Below are 14196 nucleotides of genomic sequence, written 5' to 3' on the forward strand. Positions count from 1 at the left end.
TTTAAATTCAACATTTAAAGTTTCAAAAAAATCTGAAAAAAATCTAAATGTAGCTGATGATCCACTGTGCAAAATAACAGGGTGAATTATGTTGTATATTAGAGGCTACACAAAAATCACAAATTCTGACAAATATTGGAGGTTTCAAAATCTGTATTGTTCACGTTTTCAGATCCATGGATGTGTTAATTTTGCACAGCCCAAAATATTGAGTCTTTCGTATTACATTTTTTTCACAGTCGTAGAGTACATCATTGTCTACCTATAGAATTTTTTTTCAAATTTTTTGAAACTATAAAATGCCATTTTTTATTTTTTTAAAATGAGCTCCATGTAGCCCGAGTTATAAAATGCCACGCTCGTTAGGAGATGATATTGTTTTTCTTGTCAATTCAGCTAGTAGTTGGCCCAAAGCATATGAAGCAGTACAAATGTGCAACTTGTAAATGGGCCGGCATTCAATTTTTGTGCTTCGTCTGAACTAAAGTAATGTTAGTAAGAGAGCTAAAATCATACTAAATTCACTATCTAAAGGTGTTCCGGACGTAACATCGGTCATGCCGTCGACAACCGTAACATCGGTATTGCGGGTCACGATAAGATTGTCCGACGGGATCATCTTTGTTTTTTTGCAAGGCGTCTGTCATGAGTCGGCAACCGCATGCATGCAGTTGAGGTCAAGGCCAGGAGACAACAAGGATGCCCTCGTAGAATGGGACCTTTGGTGACGACGATCGCGAACCATCGAGATAGGAGGGTGGCACATGTCCGTGCGCAACCAGAGGCGGCATATCGAGTGTGCAACATACAATACGAGGCTTTGCAGCTTGGGACATCACCGAGCTCGTCCAAGAGGCACCACTGGCGGCGACTGCTTGAACCTGGTGATACGTCTCAAACGTATATATAATTTCTTATGTTCCATGCTACTTTTATGATGATACTCACATATTTTATACACACTTTATGTCATATTTATGCATTTTCCGGCACTAACCTATTGACAAGATGCCTAAGAGCTAGTTGTTGTTTTCTGCTGTTTTAGGTTTCAGAAATCCTACAAAGGAAATATTCTCAGAATTGGACGAAATCAACGTCCAGGGGCTTATTTTTCCACGAAGCTTCCAGAAGACCGAAGGAGATACGAAGTGGGGCCACGAGGTGGCGCCACACTAAGGCGGCGCGGCCAAGGAGGGGCCCGCGCCGCCCTGTTGTGTGGACCCCTCGTGACGCCCCTAAACCTACCCTTCCGCCTACTTAAAGCCTTCGTCGCGAATACCCCAGTACCGAGAGCCACGATACGGAAAACCTTCCAGAGACGCCGCCGCCAATCCCATCTCGGGGGATTCAGGAGATCGCCTCCGGCACCCTGCCGGAGAGGGGAATCATCTCCCGGAGGACTCTTCATCGCCATGATCGCCTCCGGATTGATGTGTGAGTAGTTCACCCCTGGACTATGGGTCCATAGCAGTAGCTAGATGGTTGTCTTCTCCTCATGTGCTATCATTGTTCGATCTTGTGAGCTGCCTATCATGATCAAGATCATCTATTTGTAATGCTACATGTTGCATTTGTTGGGATCCGATGAATATGGAATACTATGTTATGTTGATTATCAATCTATCATATATGTGTTGTTTATGATCTTGCATGCTCTCCGTTGCTAGTAGGGGCTCTGGCCAAGTTGATACTTGTGACTCCAAGAGGGAGTATTTATGCTCGATAGTGGGTTCATGCCTCCATTTAATGCAGGACGGTGTGAGAAAGTTCTAAGGTTGTGGATGTGCTGTTGCCACTAGGGATAAAACATCAATGCTTTGTCTAAGGATATTTGTGTTGATTACATTACGCACCATACTTAATGCAATTGTCTGTTGTTTGCAACTTAATACTGGAAGGGGTCCGGATTCTAACCCGAAGGTGGACTTTTTAGGCATAGATGCATGCTGGATAGCGGTCTATGTACTTTGTCGTAATGTCCAATTGAATTTCACACTACTCATCATGATATGTATGTGCATTGTCATGCCCTCTTTATTTGTCAATTGCCCAAATGTAATTTGTTCACCCAACATGCTATTTCTTATTGGAGAGACACCACTAGTGAATTGTGGACCCCGGTCCATTCTTTTACATCGAATACAATCTACTGCAAACATTGTTCTTTACTGTTCTTCGCAAAAATTATCTTCCACACTATACAATTAATCCTTTGTTACAGCAAGCCGGTGAGATTGACAACCTCACTGTTAAGTTGGGGCAAAGTATTTGGATTGTGTTGTGCAGGTTCCACGTTCGCCGGAATCCCTGGTGTTGCGCCGCACTACACTCCGCCACCAACAACCTTCACGTGCTCCTTGACTCCTACTGGTTCGATAACCTTGGTTTCTTACCGAGGGAAAAGCTTGCCGTTGTACGCATCATACCTTCCTCTTGGGGTTCCCAACGGACGTGTGCTTTACCGTCACAAGCAACGTTTTTTCTGGCGCCGTTGCCGGGGAGATCAAGACACGCTGCAAGGGGAGTCTCCCACTTCCAATCTCTTTACTTTTTTTGTCTTGCTTTACTTTACTTTATATATTGCTTTGTTTGTGCTCTATATAAAAAAATACAAAAAATTAGTTACTTGCTTTACTTTACTTACTGTCTTGTTTGTGTTCTCCATATTAAAAAAAACACAAAAAAATTAGGTACTTGCATTTACTTTATTTATTTTGTTTTATTTACTATTGCTAAAATGGGTACTCCTGAAAATACTAAGTTGTGTGACTTCACTAGCACAAATAATAATGATTTCTTATGCACACCTATTGCTCCACCTGCTACTACAGCAGAATTCTTTGAAATTAAACCTGTTTTACTGAATCTTGTTATGAGAGAGCAATTTTCTGGTGTTAGTTCTGATGATGCTGCTGCCCATCTTAATAATTTTGTTGAACTATGTGAAATGCAAAAATATAAGGATGTAGATGGTGACATTATAAAATTAAAATTGTTTCCTTTCTCTTTAAGAGGAAGAGCTAAAGATTGGTTGCTATCTTTGCCTAAGAATAGTATTGATTCATGGACTAAATGTAAGGATGCTTTCATTGGTAGATATTATCCTCCTGCTAAAATTATATCTTTGAGAAGTAGCATAATGAATTTTAAGCAATTGGATAATGAGCATGTTGCTCAAGCTTTGGAATGAATGAAATCTTTGGTCAAGAATTGCCCTACCCATGGACTGACTACTTGGATGATCATCCAAACCTTTTATGCAGGATTGAATTTTTCTTCGCGGAACCTATTGGATTCAGCTGCTGGAGGTACTTTTATGTCCATCACTCTAGGCGCCGCAACAAAGCTTCTTGATGATATGATGATTAATTACTCTGAATGGCACACGGAAAGAGCTCCACAAGGTAAGAAGGTAAATTCTGTTGAAGAAACCTCCTCCTTGAGTGATAAGATTGATGCTATTATATCTATGCTTGTGAATGGTAGATCTAATGTTGATCCTAATAATGTTCCTTTAGCTTCATTGGTTGCCCAAGAAGAACATGTTGATGTGAACTTCATTAAAAATAATAATTTCAACAACAATGCTTATCGGAATAATTCTAGTAACAACTATAGGCCATATCCTTCTCATAATAGTAATGGTTATGGTAATTCTTATGGTAATTCTTACAATAATAATAGGAACGTACCCTCTGGTCTTGAAGCCATGCATAAAGAATTTATTAGTACACAAACTGTTTTTAACAAATCTGTTGAAGAAAACCTTGGTAAAATTGATATTCTTGCTTCTAAAGTCGATAGTCTTGCTGTCGATGTTGATCTTTTAAAATCGAAAGTTATGCCTAATGAAACTAAAGATATTAAGTCATTTGCTACAGCAAACGCCATCCAAGTTCGAATTAATGAGAATATTAGATTGATGGCTGAATTGCGTGCTAGGTGGGAAAAAGAAAATGCTAAAGAGAATAATGTAGCTAAAGTTTGGACTATTACCACCACTAGTAATGCCAATGCTTCACATGTTGCTACACCTCCTACTATCAATGGTAAAATAATTGGTGTTGGCAATGTTTCTACTCCTAATGCAAAGCGTGAAAAAGCACTGGCTCATTTGAAACTGCTTGTGATAAAACTGCTGAAATGTTTCAAAATATTGGGGACAATGATCCCATTGCTTTAGATCATAATGGTTTAGATTTTGATGATTTTCACATCTCTGAAGTTATAAAGTTCTTACAAAAACTTGCTAGAAGTCCTAATGCTAGTGCTATAAATTTGGCCTTTACAAAACATATTACAAATGCTCTTATTAAAGCTAGAGAAGATAAATTAAAACTTGAAACTTCTACTCCTAGGAAGTTAGAAGATGGTTGGGAGCCCATCATTAAGATGAAGGTCAATGATTTTGATTGTAATGCTTTATGTGATCTCGGTGCAAGTATTTCTGTTATGCCTAAGAAAATCTATAATATGCTTGACTTGCCACCATTGAAAAATTGTTATTTAGATGTTAATCTTGCTGATAATTCTACAAAGAAACCTTTGGGGAGGATTGATAATGTTCGCATTCGGTTAACAATAACCTTGTCCCCGTTGATTTTGTTGTCTTGGATATTGAATGCAGTGCATCTTGTCCCATTATTTTGGGAAGACCTTTTCTTCGAATTGTTGGTGCTATTATTGATATGAAGGAAGGTAATATTAAATATAAATTTCCTCTCAAGAAAGGTATGGAACACTTCCCTAGAAAGAGAATGAAGTTATCTTTTGATTATATTATTAGAACAAATTATGATGTTGATGCTTCATCTTTTGACAATACTTGATACACACTTTCTGCGCCTAGCTGAAAGGCCTTAAAGAAAAGCGCTTATGGGAGACAACCCATGATTTTACTTCTGCACTTTTGTTTTATATTTGAGTCTTGGAAGTTGCTACTACTGTAGCAACATCTACTTATCTTTATTTTGTTGCATTGTTGTGCCAAGTAAAGTCTTTGATAGTAAGGTTCATACTAGATTTGGATTACTGCGCAGAAATAGATTTCTTGCTGTCACGAATTTGAGTAGTATTCTCTGTAGGTAACTCCGAAAAATCTGCCAATTTACGTGAGTGATCCTCAGATATGTACGCAACTTTCATTCAATTTGAGCATTTTCATCTGAGCAAGTTTAGTGCCATAGAAAAATTCGTCTTTACAGACTGTTCTGTTTTGACAGATTCTGTCTTTTATTTCGCATTGCCTGTTTTGCTATGCTTGATGGATTTATTTGTTCCATTAACTTTCAGTAGCTTTGTGCAATGTCTAGAAGTGTTAACAATGATTATGCCACCTCTGAACATGTGAATTTTTGATTATGCACTAACCCTCTAATGAGTTTGTTTTGAGTTTGGTGTGGAGGAAGTTTTCAAGGATCAAGAGAGGAGGATGATACAATATGATCAAGGAGAGTGAAAGCTCTAAGCTTGGGGATGCCCCCGTGGTTCATCCCTGCATATTTCAAGAAGACTCAAGCATCTAAGCTTGGGGATGCCCAAGGCATCCCCTTCTTCATCGACAACATTATCAGGTCACCTCTAGTGAAACTATATTTTTATTCCGTCATATCTTATGTGCTTTACTTGGAGCGTCTTTATGTTCTTGTTTTTGTTTTGTTTGAATAAATTGGATCCTAGCATTCATTGTGTGGGAGAGAGACACGCTCCGCTGTTGCATATGAACACATATGTTCTTAGCTTTATTCTTGATGTTCATGGCGAAGGTTGAAACTGCTTTGTTAATTGTTATGTGGTTGGAAACAGAAAATGCTACATGTGATAATTGGTATAATGTCTTGAATAATTTGATACTTCGCAATTGTTGTGCTCATGTTTAAGCTCTTGCATCATATACTTTGCACCTATTAGTGAAGAAATACCGTAGAGCTTTTTGAAATTTGGTTTGCATGATTGGTCTCTCTAAAGTCTAGATATTTTCTGGTGAGGGTTTGAACAACAAGGAAGACAGTGTAGAGTCTTATAATGCTTGCAATATGTTCTTATGTAAGTTTTGCTGTACCGGATCATACTTATGTTTGCTTCAAACAACCTTGCTATCCTAAGCCTTGTATTGAGAGGGATTACTTCTCGTGCATCCAAAATCCTTGAGCCAAAAACTATGCCATTTGTGTCTACCATACCTACCTACTACATGGTATTTCTCTGCCATTCCAAAGTAAATTGCTTGAGTGCTACCTTTAAAATTCCATTCTTTGTCTTTGCAATATATAGCTCATGGGAAAAATAGCTTAAAAATTATTGTGGTATTGAATATGTACTTATGTATCTTATTTCTTAATAAGTTGCTTGCTGAGCGGTAACCATGTTCCTGGTGACGCCATCAACTATTACACTTTGTTGAATATCATGTGAGTTGCTATGCATGTTCGTCTTGTCTGAAGTAAGGGCGATTTATCATGAGTTGAATGGTTTGAGCATGCATACTGTTAGAGAGGAACATTGGGCCGCTAACTAAAGCCATAATCCATGGTGGAAGTTTCAGTTTGGACAACAATCCTCAATCTCTTATGAGAATATTATCTGTTGTTCAATGCTTATGCATTAAAGAGGAGTCCATTATCTGTTGTCTATGTTGTCCCGGTATGGATGTCTAAGTTGAGAATAATCAAAAGCGAGAAATCCAATGCAAACTTTCTCCTTAGACCTTTGTACAGGCGGCATAGGGGTACCCCTTTGTGATACTTGGTTAAAACATATGTTATGCAATAATAATCCATGTAAATCCAAGCTAATTAGGACAAGGTGCGGAAACTATCGGTATACTATGCATGAGGCTTGCAACTTATAGGATATCTTATACATAACACTTATGCTTTATTACTACCGTTGATAAAATTATTTCTATGTTTTCAAAATAAAAGCTGTAGCACAAATATAGCAATCCATGCTTCCCTCTTCGAAGGGCCTTTCTCCTACTTTTATGTTGAGTCAGTTTACCTTCTTTCTATCTTAGAAGCAAACACTTGTGTTAACTGTGCATTGATGCTTACATACTTGCTTATTTGCATTCATCATATTACTTTATGCTGACAATTATCCATGAGATAAACATGTTGAAGTTGAAAGCAACCGCTGAAACTTATATCTTCCTTTGTGTTGCTTCAAAACTTTCTACTATGAATTTATTGCTTTACGAGTTAACTCTTATGCAAGTCTTATTGATGCTTTTCTTGAAAGTACTATTCATGAAAAGTCTTTGCTATATGATTCAGTTGTTTAATCATTGTCTTTACCATTGCTTCGAATCACTTCATTCATTACATATGCTTACAATAGTATTGATCAAGATTATGATAGCATGTCACTTCAGAAATTATCTTTGTTATCGTTTACCTACTCGAGGACGAGTAGGAACTAAGCTTGGGGTTGCTTGATACGTCTCAAACGTATCTATAATTTCTTATGTTCCATGCTACTTTTATGATGATACTCACATGTTTTATACACACTTTATGTCATATTTATGCATTTTCCGGCACTAACCTATTGACAAGATGCCGAAGAGCCAGTTGTTGTTTTCTGCTGTTTTTGGTTTCAGAAATCCTACAAAGGAAATATTCTCGGAATTGGACGAAATCAACGCCCATGGGCTTATTTTTCCACGAATCTTCCAGAAGACCGAAGGAGATACGAAGTGGGGCCACGAGGTGGCGCCACACTAAGGCGGCGCGACCAAGGAGGGGCCCGCGCCGCCCTGTTGTGTGGGCCCCTCGTGACGCCCCTAATCCTACCCTTCCGCCTACTTAAAGCCTTCGTCGCGAATACCCCAGTACCGAGAGCCACGATACGGAAAACCTTCCAGAGACGCCGCCGCCGCCAATCCCATCTCGGGGGATTCAGGAGATCGCCTCTGGCACCCTGCCGGAGAGGGGAATCATCTCCCGGAGGACTCTTCATCGCCATGATCGCCTCCGGATTGATGTGTGAGTAGTTCACCCCTGGACTATGGGTCCATAGCAGTAGCTAGATGGTTGTCTTCTCCTCATGTGCTATCATTGTTCGATCTTGTGAGCTGCCTATCATGATCAAGATCATCTATTTGTAATGCTATATGTTGCGTTTGTTGGGATCCGATGAATATGGAATACTATGTTATGTTGATTATCAATCTATCATATATGTGTTATTTATGATCTTGCATGCTCTCCGTTGCTAGTAGAGGCTCTGGCCAAGTTGATACTTGTAACTCCAAGAGGGAGTGTTTATGCTCGATAGTGGGTTCATGCCTCCATTTAATCTGGGACAGTGACAGAAAGTTCTAAGGTTGTGGATGTGTTGTTGCCACTAGGGATAAAACATCAATGCCTTGTCTAAGGATATTTGTGTTGATTACATTACGCACCATACTTAATGCAATTGTCTGTTGTTTGTAATTTAATACTGGAAGGGGTGCGGATGCTAACCCGAAGGTGGACTTTTTAGTCATAGATGCATGCTAGATAGCGGTCTATGTACTTTGTCGTAATGTCCAATTGAATTTCACAGTACTCATCATGATATGTATGTGCATTGTCATGCCCTCTTTATTTGTCAATTGCCCAACTGTAATTTGTTCACCCAACATGCTATTTCTTATTGGAGAGACACCACTAGTGAACTGTGGACTCCGGTCCATTCTTTTACATCGAATACAATCTACTGCAAACATTGTTTTTTACTGTTCTTCGCAAACATCATCTTCCACACTATACAATTAATCCTTTATTACAGCAAGCCGGTGAGATTGACAACCTCACTGTTAATTTGGGCAAAGTATTTGGATTGTGTTGTGCAGGTTCCACGTTGGCGCCGGAATCTCTGGTGTTGCGCCGCACTACACTCCGCCACCAACAACCTTCATGTGCTCCTTGACTCCTACTGGTTCGATAACCTTGGTTTCTTACTGAGGGAAAAGCTTGCCGCTGTACGCATCATACCTTCCTCTTGGGGTTCCCAACGGACGTGTGGTTTACCGTCACAAGCACCTGGCCGAGCGCTTGCTGCTTGATTAAGGGGATGACATGCGCGTCGTCGACTGTAGAGGTAATGTTTTGACGTTGGTGTTCGCATGAATGACCATGGCTATATTTGCGGTGGCCTTAGCAGCAGCGTCGGCTACCAGCTGGGCTTTCCTGGCCCTCATGATGGCGCGAGGGTCACCTCGCTTCTTGGTCTCAGATGGCTCTCTCCATCGGTGTCATTTCTTTCTTTGGTGCCGCAGCCTTCTTTTTGCGGTCGGTGACAAGGGACGGCGTGGCGACGTGTGAAGGGGAGGCAGGACTATCAGATGGGGCGGCGTGGTTGATGTACATGGCGACGATGGTGTGCATCGCAGACAAGGGTTTTGGCGCTCCCGAATTTGAATTTTCATTGGCGGGAGAGGAAGTGGCTTCTATTCCACTATTGGGCGAGCTCTAGGGGTAGAAGAGGTGAACGCACGGGCGCACGAGCGAATAAGCTTCATATTCGCGCCGACGCATCTTTTTCAACTAAGACTTCCCCCTTTTCATTACATTAGTGACGAAAATATGTATAGTTTGGTTTTCACACACAAGCATTGGAAGAGTAAAGGAAGAAGCACACTGATGCCCAGCATAAAGGGGAAAAAAAGTGGTAGGAAAACCTCTATCTCGACATCGAAAACAAATTATGGGGCAAAAAAACACTACCCTACACTACAGAGTTCAAAAGCCACAAGAACAACCAAACTACGAAGACCAAAAGAACACGTTATCAGACTACAACCACACAAGCTACCAGCACCGAGCATAAGAGTCAAGCTCCGCCATTTGTGATCATCAGCACTCCATGTCTACCCGTTGGAGTCACCGGAGTTGTTACTGCATTAGCGTGAAGGGTATATGCCCGCTGAAGCATTTGATCAGCTCTTGATCCCGGTTCGAACAGATCTGCCCCATAATGCAAGAACGAACAAATCGTTGATATAATTACCCAGTAATTACCCACGGGAGACAGAAGAACAATTTTCTCGAATGTTATCTTAAACCTAACATTCCAAGTACTGGTCGCGGATAAACTGGAGCATGTTGCGAATGGTGTTTAGAGCACCTCCAGCCGTCGCCCCGACCAAACCTTCGGTAGCCGTTTTTTTCATCCGGACAGCGTTATTCGGCCCAGCCGCGCCTCCGGCTTCTCGTTTCCCACCAGAATAGGCTCTTAATCCGGAGAGTCCAGGCCATTCCCGACCCTCCGGGTGCGTTCGGGGACTCCGGACGAGAGAAAAGCGAGGACGGGCCCACTCTGTCGGCGAGAGAACACGTGAACCCCACCACTTTCTCGTCGCAAATCCCCCTACCCTCTCGTAGCTCTCTCGCCGCTGGCACCACCCCTCGCTAATCCGCTGGCCGGTTGCCTGCACTCCGCTGTCCCTCCTCCCACCAGCCTATATTCCGCCGCCCGTCTTGCCGTCTGTCTATATTCCGCCGTCGGGCAACTCCTCGCGTCGCGCCTCGTCGACCACGCCCGACAGGTGTTCGTCCATTTGCCTGTGCGGACATGGACTCGAACGACGAGGAGGAGCAGATGTTCGCCGAGCTTTTTGAAGAAGAGATGGCAGCCACCGCCCAAGACGAGGAGCATGTTGATCCTAACTTGCTTGTCCGGCTTATACGCGGAGAAGGCCATTCGTCGAGGAGTGTAGGTTTTTGTATGTTCTTCATACGCATCTAAGAACATAAGGCACACAAAATCTAGCTAGATTTTCTAGTTTGGGCGACAGGGTGTGTGAGTGTTCTTTCTTGGCAACGAAAGCATGAAACCCATGGGGCAAGCAGTAGTTAGGTTTCCTTATTTTGCAATTTTTGAACCATGTTTCGAACAATGTAGTAGTTTGTGTAATGTTTCATCTATGGTTAAATGAAATAATAGATAAAAATATTATGCGTCTGGTCGCTGGGCACCCGACGCAAACAGACTTGTTGTCAAAAATAATTACTTTCGTATTCGCCGATCACCGCAAACAAAGATACGCGACCATTATAAAAGTCCCATTTGTGTCGTATAGTCTAGTAAGAAATGGCCGATCGGGGAAGGCGTTTCTGTTCATTCCGTCGCTGTACGCGCGCATCCGTGCCTCGTTGCGTTGATACAGTACTTCTCCTCCGGTCCAGGACCAGCCTGGAGCCGCTGCTTCCCGTCATCCATCCACGCTCCGCATATTTTGCATCTGCGCGCCGCCTGCCTCCTCTGCTACTCCTACCTAGAGAGCGGCGATTCTACAGGCGCCTGTATGTGTAGTAGTCACATCTACCATTGGGTGTATGCTTTTAGATTCGGGCTCTTATTCCCGGGCCTGACCCATTATTCGGCTTACCGTTTCAGAATGTGGAGGAGGAATCGTAGAATACGCTGGGTCGGACTGACGCAGGTCAGATACATCCACTAACCAGGCCCATCCCCAACCCGGACTCCCCCCAACCCACCGGCTCTCTCTTCCCCGATAGCTTGCCATCAGATCTGCAATGTTTTGCTGAGTTCCTTGCTCATCCATCCTCATCCAATCTCCTGTAGCCATCAGTTCCTCGTTGGTTCCTTCTCCGTCCATCTGCCGGAGAGCCGCACTCTCCCGTCCATCCTCGTCCATGAATTTGTCGCCTGTGCCTGCTCCGTCCAGTCTCCGGTAGCTAGCAGTTCATCTCTCTTACCTAATGCATGCTTATTCCCCTTTGACTGCCGCCATCGATCTCCAACCAATCTACCGTCATCCGAAACATAGTTTCTCAAGCTTTATCAATCGGTCCTAATTGTATCCCCTGGGGATTCACTGCGAATCTGATTCGGCACCGCGTTAAAAATGGTAAGTTAAAAGCTTTAGCTTCGTAGATCAATTTGCTTCCTTGTTTTCCAGACAGTAGATAACCTATTTTTGTACCAAGGATGATTTTCTGGAGATAGACTATGTGCCCCAGCCAGGATATTTTCTGGGCCTGCTGAACAGTGTACATAATACTTGGAATCCAGAGATTAATGGATAAGTAATTAACTAACCATTACTAAACCAAAATTAGCATATTGCCCAACTCTGTCAGAATTTTGTTATGCATATGTTGTATGATTAAGTAGTTAGATAATACTATAATCCAGTTCTTGTAAATTTCTGTTGACATTGCAAATTGCAGCTTTGCGTTTATTTTTGTAACTATGACTTGGCTGAGAAATTATTGGTTTGGCTTCTGCATAATGAGTCCGAAGAATTGGACAGGTAATTATGTAATGCTGATGTAATTTGTCAGCAATACCTTTTACTTCAAACGGCAAAACATCTATAGGATATTAGATAAAATGAAGGTGTGGACGCATTTCGTTATCCATGAAGAGATCGCGGAGATCCGCTTTATTCTTTGTTGACTACCAAAATACCACCTATATACTTATATAAAGAAATCCCGATCATCTGCACCCACGGGGCGAACTTCTAAAACAGTCGAGATTCGATATCTACATTCTTATAATCATAGTGTAGAATTGATAGATACATTCAATCTCTTTGAAAGAAGAAAATTTACAGGGATCGACAAGTTAAGGATTGTTAGATTAAGATGCCGCATATTTTCTAACTGTGTGTTATTATAATATATATAGGGTATGGATAATGCACACGCATCCAAGGCATATCGAAATAATCGGACATGCATTGAAGAACATCATAATTAAAGGGCTGCCTTTCACATATGAGTTATTCGATTTATCGGCAAGACGTTTGGGTCAGTTGGATCGTTGGATGTATGGACCTGGGACGATGTTGTGCTTTAGACACATCTTTGAGTCTGATTTTGCGGTAAATCCTATAACAAAATTTCTTATTTTGCTAGACTATTCTGAGATTCTTACAAGTTATCACCACTCGCGCAGATGATGGTTTTGGAAAACGAAGATCCTTTGTGTTATCGCTCAATTTGTGACCAGTTCATCGCTCAAGCATCGTAATATGACATATCTGAATGCCGGATGGTACTTCGCTATTTTACATTGAATAAACAACATATTAGTCTATGCATAACTTGAATTGATATTTAGTTTTTGCAATGAATGGTGGACAGCTTTCTGTGCCTGCTCTTGTAACGAAGACATGGTGTGGATATTTTTGGGACATGGAGCTTCATTGCGTTCACATCCTAGATCCAACATTACATAGGACAAGAGCTGAAGAACTGCGTATGTTGCATGATTACAATGTTAATAAGATTCAGAAAGCGTTATCAACTTGCATATCTGCTATGTTCAATGGGTGGAACATAAATTTTACTGACTGGCCGAATAACTATGTGAAGCCAATTATCGCAGGAGCTACCAAGTAAGTTCAGTTTACAATTTTAAATTGTACAGTAAAATATTTCATGTGATCATGAGACTGAAACGCTACTAAAATAACAGCCGGGAATCGGGCATATTGACTCTCTTGGGGATTCGCGACTTCAATGGGACGGAGTTTGTGAAGGACCATGACGAGGTAGGTCATCTTATGATATATTTCATAATAACATGCCATTGAAGAGGTCCTGACAAATAATTCATTCAACAGGAATCCCGTTAACAATTTCAAGGTTTTTCTGCTGTTTGAAGACCTCTCGATCGTCGACAACAGTGCTATGCTACCTTCAGGGTATTTACAGAGTATCGATGATTGAAAGATCCTGATGTATGACCTGCTCGTTGTTGGCTACTGTATGCCTATAGTCTTTAGAACTTCTTCGCGTGTATCTTAGTGGACATGGCGTTCTACCTGGACATGGCGAACTTCTTCGCGTGCATTTTGCAACATCTAATAGTGCATTTGAACAAAAAAAATATCGTTGTAGTACTTTTATGTAACGAATGACACTATGTTTTGTAATGTTTATATGATGACTGTGTCTAGTTTGTTATCCATATAAGTTAGCTGGTTATACTTGGTTGTTTTGGGTATAATAAGATGATTCATGTTTGAACATGGTGTTTCAGCATGATTCATGTTTCACCGTGGTTGTTTGGGTATAAAAAGATGATGTTTTGGTAAATAAATCGAAACATGGACGGTGAACTGAGTACTTGTAAGGATACCATGTTAAAGTTGTGAAAACGCAATCCAAAAAGATCATGCATCATTGAAATATTTGTGAAGCACTGGAATAATTGTGGAATTGAAAATAAAAAGGT

General features: G+C 41.2%; 1 long non-coding RNA gene across 5 annotated transcripts; it reads left to right on the forward strand.

Annotated features, from left to right (window-relative positions):
• Nucleotides 1–11441: 11441 nt before the first annotated feature.
• LOC127346295 (uncharacterized) lies at nt 11442–13946 on the forward strand. Of its 5 annotated transcripts, none has more exons than XR_007879463.2 (7): nt 11442–11857; nt 11937–12262; nt 12643–12838; nt 12913–13011; nt 13101–13354; nt 13435–13510; nt 13583–13946. It is a non-coding gene; the product is annotated as an uncharacterized lncRNA (long non-coding RNA). The 5 variants fall into 5 exon arrangements; XR_007879475.2 differs by having other exon boundaries at nt 12643–12783; nt 12873–13011; XR_007879487.2 differs by having other exon boundaries at nt 12643–12764; nt 12873–13011.
• Nucleotides 13947–14196: the final 250 nt, after the last annotated feature.

Source organism: Lolium perenne, chromosome 5 (assembly GCF_019359855.2).
Source record: "Lolium perenne isolate Kyuss_39 chromosome 5, Kyuss_2.0, whole genome shotgun sequence".
NCBI lineage: Eukaryota > Viridiplantae > Streptophyta > Magnoliopsida > Poales > Poaceae > Lolium > Lolium perenne.